Source organism: Propithecus coquereli, unplaced genomic scaffold (assembly GCF_000956105.1).
Source record: "Propithecus coquereli isolate 6110/MARCELLA unplaced genomic scaffold, Pcoq_1.0 Scaffold9, whole genome shotgun sequence".
In the NCBI taxonomy this organism is placed as follows: domain Eukaryota; kingdom Metazoa; phylum Chordata; class Mammalia; order Primates; family Indriidae; genus Propithecus; species Propithecus coquereli.
Window position 1 is genome coordinate 18,430,839 of NW_012155284.1, and position 6,033 is coordinate 18,436,871.

Sequence of the window (6,033 nt, forward strand, 5' to 3'; positions counted from 1 at the left end):
AAGAAAATATAAAATGAGCCTGGAAAGTCTGATAGTGCCAGAAAGGAAGTGCTTAAAATTTCTTAGGGAACTGTCCCAAACTGCAAGAGCCCCTGATGGTCAGGCTGCAACTATTTGAGCAACAAAATAAATAACAGTATTGCATTACAACTCAAAGAATAAAATAATTATCTATGGGTCTATATTGATATAAATAAAGTATTGAATAAATAAATAAATGGGGGAGAAGGGACATATTTTCCTTAAAGAAGAATTCTAATTAATAAATGTAGAAGAAATGACGGAAATAAAAATCATCATCAGAACACCACAGTAGGCCAAGTGCTGTGGCTCGTGCCTGTAATCCCAGTACTTGGAAGGCCAGGTGGAAGGATTGCTTGAGGCCAGGAGTTTGAGACCAGCCTGAGCAAGAGCAAGACTCTGTCTCTACAAAGAACAGAAAAATTAGCCAGGTGCAGTTGCGCGCACCTGTAGTCCCAACTACTCCGAAGGCTGAGGTGGGAGGTTCGCTTGAACCTCGGAGTTTGAGGTTGTAGTGAGCTATGATGACACCACTGCATGCTAGCTCAGGCAACAGAGTGAGACTTTGTCTCAAAAAAAACAAAAAACAAACAAAATAGAACACCATAGTAATAACTGCTGCAGAGAAGATACACTGATAAATGATAAAATTAGTGTATGAAGCTTTAAAGAAAACAGTATTTACATAGCCTCAAAGTATCTCCCTTCCATATATTTATTAATACCTGTGGTGATTTTAGCATATAGCCACAAATTCTTTCATACTCCTCTCTCCTGTATGTGGGGGCTTAATCCCACCCCCTTTGAGTGTGGGTTGGATTTTTGTGACTCCCTTCTAATTCAAAAAGCATGGATGTTCTTGAAAAATGCTAAGAAAGTGGATGTAAAGTGTTCTCACCACAAAAATGATAACTGTATGAGGTTATACATATGTTAATTAGCTAATTTAGTCATTCCACAATGTATATATTCTTCAAATATCATGTACATGGTAAAATACACACAATTTTATCTATCAATTTAAAAAATAAACTTAAAAAAGAAAAAGCACGGAAAACAAAAATAGTAACTTTAAAGTGGAGAAACCTGGCAGATACCACCTTACATAAGGAAGGTTAGCATAGCCAGTAAGTTATACTGCTACAAAATACCCCCCTGATATGATACAATGAGAAGTACATGACATCATTTCTGTGGTATTCTTGCCAAAAAAAAATGCACAAGACCAATGGAACAGAAAAGAGAACCTAGAAATAAAACCATATAGCTATAATCAACTGGTTTTCGACAAAGCAGACAAAACATACACTGGAGAAAGGGTGCCCTATTCAATAAATGGTGCTAGGAAAATTGGATAGCCACATGTAGAAGAATCAAACAGGATCTCTATCTCTTGCCATATACAAAAATTAACTCAAGATGGATTAAAGACTTAAATGTAAGACCTGAAACCATAAAAATTATGGAAGAAACCATAGGAAAAGCTCTTAGACTTTGGCCTAGGCAAATAATTTACGACTAAGACCCCAAAGGCGAATACAGCAACAACAAAAATAAATAAATGAGACTTAATTAAATTAAAAAGTTTCTGCGGAGTAAGGGAAATATTCAATGGAGTAAGTAGACAACCTACAGAATGGGAGAAGATATTTGCAAACTATACATCCAATAAATGACTAATATCCAAAATCTACAAAGAATTCAAACAAATCAGTGAGGAAAAAAACGATTAAAAAGTGGGCAAAAAATATCAACAGAGTTTTTCAAAAGAAGATATACAAATGGCCAACAGACATGAAAAAATACTCAACCTCACTAATCATCAGGGAAATGCAAATTAAAACCACAATGACATACCACCTTACCTCTATCAGAATGGCCGTTATTAAAAAAATCAAAAAACAATATATGTTGGCATAGATATGATGAAACAGGAACACTTATACACTGTTGGTGGGACTGTAAATTAGTACAACCACCATGGAAAGCAGAATGGAGATTCTTCAAAGAACTAAAAATAAACCTACCATTCAATCCAGCAATCTCACTACTTGGTATCTACCCATAGGAAAAGAAGTCATTATATCAAAAAGATACCTGTACTTGAATGTTTATCGCAGCACAACTGACAATTGCAAAGATATGGAATCAACCTAAGTGCCCATCAATCGATGAGTGGATAAAGAAAATGTGGTATATATGCACATATATACTACGGAGTACTACTCAGCCATACAAAGGAATGAAAAACCGTCTTTTGCAGCAACCTAGATGGAAGTGGAGAACGTTATCCCAAATGAAGTATCTCAGGAATGGAAAAACAAATACCATGTGTTCTCGCTAATAAGTGGGAGCTAGACAATGGGTACACATAGTTGTAAAGTGGGGTAAAGGACATTGGAAACTAAGAAGGTGGGAGGGTGGGGGAATAAGGGATTAAAAACTTACCTATCAGGTACATTGTACACTATTCTGGTGACGGGCACACTAAAAGCCCTGAATTCAGCATTATACAATTCATCTATGTAACAAAATACTTGTACCCCCTGATACTTTGAAATAAAAATTACAAAAAACAAAGAAAAGGAAAAGCAAAGCTTCAGACAACTCAAATTGAGGGACATTCTACAAAACATCTAACCAGTACCCTTCAGAAGTGTCAAGACAATGAAAAACAAGGAAAGACAAATAAATTGTCACATAATGGAGAAGACTAAGGGAAACAGAATGGCTAAATACAATATGGTATCCTGGTACTGGATCCTCAAAGAGGAAAAGGACAGTAGTGGAAATTCTGAGTAAATCTGAATAATGTCTGCAGTTTAGTTAATACTATTGTAGCAATATTAATTTCTTAGTTTTTATGAAAGTACCACGTAAGATGTTAACATTAGGGGAGGCTAGATGAAGGGTGTGTGTGTATACATGTGTATATATGTATGGGAACTCTCTGTAGTATCTTTGCAACTTTTCTGTAAATTTGAAATTATTTCAAAATAAAAAGTTTAAAAAAAGACAACCTGATATGGGTACTTAGTTGTGGCAAAAAGGTCACAAATATCTAAGCCATAAAGATCCATTGGGCCACTTAAGGTATACTCCTAATATTTTGATTTAATGATTCAGATGATTTTTAATGATCATAATAAAAAGCTGACAACTTTTTATTACAAAACTGCCTCAGACTGAAGAAACTGTAATATATTCACATGGCAGAATACTATACAGCTATGAATGTGAATAAACTACAAACATCCATTTTAATGAATCTCAAAATATAATATTTTAAAGGGGAAAAACTGGCAAAAAGCAACAAGTTACAGTATATAATGGAAGAGGCAGGGCCTTAAGTAGTAAATTATTTTCCTTAAAAAAGCAAGAAAATGAACATAAAACTCTGGGTAATCTCTGCAGGGGGGAGGAAAAGGGAAATGAAGGTACCTGAGAGGGGCGCACAAAGGGCTCAGAAGGTATCAGGGATACTATATTTTTAAGGCGAATAAAGGGTATGGAAGTATTCCTTGTATCATTTTGCTTTATAATCTACACACATATTACATTGTTTTGTATATATTATATTTTTTAATTATTAAAAGGAGAAGGGAAGAGGCTCACCTTTAAACATATAGCACAACCTGCCAAATAAACGTAATTCATTAGGCACTGCAATTTTTTCCATGTCTATACAAAGTTTACATTCATCTTTCTTGAATAAATCTATAATAGAAAACAGCCATTTCTAAAAACCACTACAGAGAGTGTGACACATCCACTCAAAGTCTACAATGTAAAGCAAGCTTAACTAATTAATGAAGTCTAATGTCAAGTTGGGAAATCTGCCTTTTCCCATTTAAAGAAAAGAACCATTTCCCTATCTTTACTGTCATCCTGGAATAAAATATTGTTCCTCCACAAAAACAAGAAGTTTGTGAGTTTCTCTACGCAGGGAAAGGTAACAAGAGAAACACATCTGAGCTGCCTCACATAATTCTGAATACCCTGGCCTCCCTTATAACCAGACCAAAGTTAACTCAGCGCTCTAAGTAAAATGTCTTCAGATTTTAAAGTATTTATGCATCTCACTTTTCAAAAGCCTTCAGAAGTTATTCATAAAAAGCCTTCAAAATTTAGGATTAAATATTAGGATTTTTCTTTTTCAGTAAGATTTCTAGAGTGACTACAAAAGTTAGTTATCACATTTGAGTATAAAAATACAATATTAAGGAGTCAAAGTAAAGGTGTTTGCTTTAATTTTTAAAATATTTCCATGATCAATAATAATAAAACCAGTAAGTTTGCCCTAAATACAAAACACGACAGTGGTCTTTGGCTTAACACCACACCTCTAAGTATAGTATTCTGAAGAAAGCTGATTGGCCAAAATGGATCATTATGACAAGACTGAGCTACAAGATATCAAAAGTATGCTTATAAAGTACTAACTTTGGTTAGCAATAAACTATTTTTTAAATTTAAGTTAACTCACTCTAGGTTTCCTATATCCTTGCTCATTGAGAAATACTTCATTCTGCAAGAAAATAATCATTTACCTGATGATTTCCAGTCAAATTCTGATTTCAAAGAAAAAAACCTCAATCACCCAGAAGATACAAAAGTAACCAAGGTAAAGCTTAAAGCTGTATTTCCTTTTATGGGGGAATTCATACTGCATTGTGAAATTCTGCTTTTGAGAAACTATAAAATTGGGGAATATAAAGGCTACTGGAGAAATAAAAAGAAAATAAAAACAACTTTTAAAAGATTTTATTACTTCCTATAGGTCTCTTTAAATACGAATAACAAACTTTTAAATGATGTATTTAAATAAGATAACTATTTAAAGCACAATTTGGATTTTAAAAAAAACAATCTAGTTATTCCGTCAATCTAAATTACTCTGACATTTGTACCCTGACTTCCTGAATCTAACTAAAACATTCCTGCCATGATGCCAGCTTCCTAGTCAGGCTTTCTGAAAGGTCTAAGGAAGCTCAAGTTCCCCTGGTTGAACAAGAGCCAAACACAAACCACTGCCTCTCCTGTACAGTTGTAAGCAGAATAAATCACTCATAAATCAAAGCAGTCTTTATTGATCACAATGACAACAACCACACTAGCCAAGGAGTCAGCCACTTTTCAGGAGTCAGGGCATACTTTTAAGGTAACAGAAGCTTCAAACTGTAGACCCTGGAAACAGACTTCTTGGAACCATATTATCTTTAAATAAATAAACCTCAATTGAATAACATAAAATTACAGATCGCCCTAAGAAATACACTTGACTACTCAAGTGTTCCCAAAATGACCATGGTGAATGTTCCTAGGGTTCCTCTTCCCTGTGCTCATTTATTTCTCCCTTGAGTGCAGGCTTATCCTTGCCCTAAGCTTTACTTACCTTCATAAATCATTTTGCTTAGTTCACGAGGTAAGGGTAGTATTTGCTGTGCATATTGCTTACTAATTCGGAGTCCTGTAAATATTTCGTAACAACAATAATAATCAACTGATTATGTAGATAAAGCATTCACAGCTCAGAGAAATGTAACCATAAGATCACCACCAGGAAGTGATTTTTAAAAAACACCAATAGCGGCCTATCCTATCAGAAGGCTTTATTAACCCACTTTAGGGAAAATGTGGTAATGTGGCAATTCAGTCGAGTGTATACGTTTTAGCAGCCCTTATTTGGTATAACAATTTTCTTTTTAATAAATCACACAAATGAGAAATCATTTAAAGCAAGAGTCCATGAGTCTCTGGAATGCACTCCCATTTGGTCCCAGCCCTTCCCTTTCCCAGCAGAATGGGAAGGCCGATGAGTCACTATTAAATCACCCACAGACATCATTTTCACTGCCCTCAGCAATACCCATTTCATGTATGGGGCAAAGAAGAATTCGAACAAATCACCATTCTTCCTCCCACCTTTCCTGCTACTACCAGATTATTGGAAGGGAAAAATGAGTGGGAAAGATAATCTTTAAAAGGGAAGAAACAAAGGCAGACAAAAAA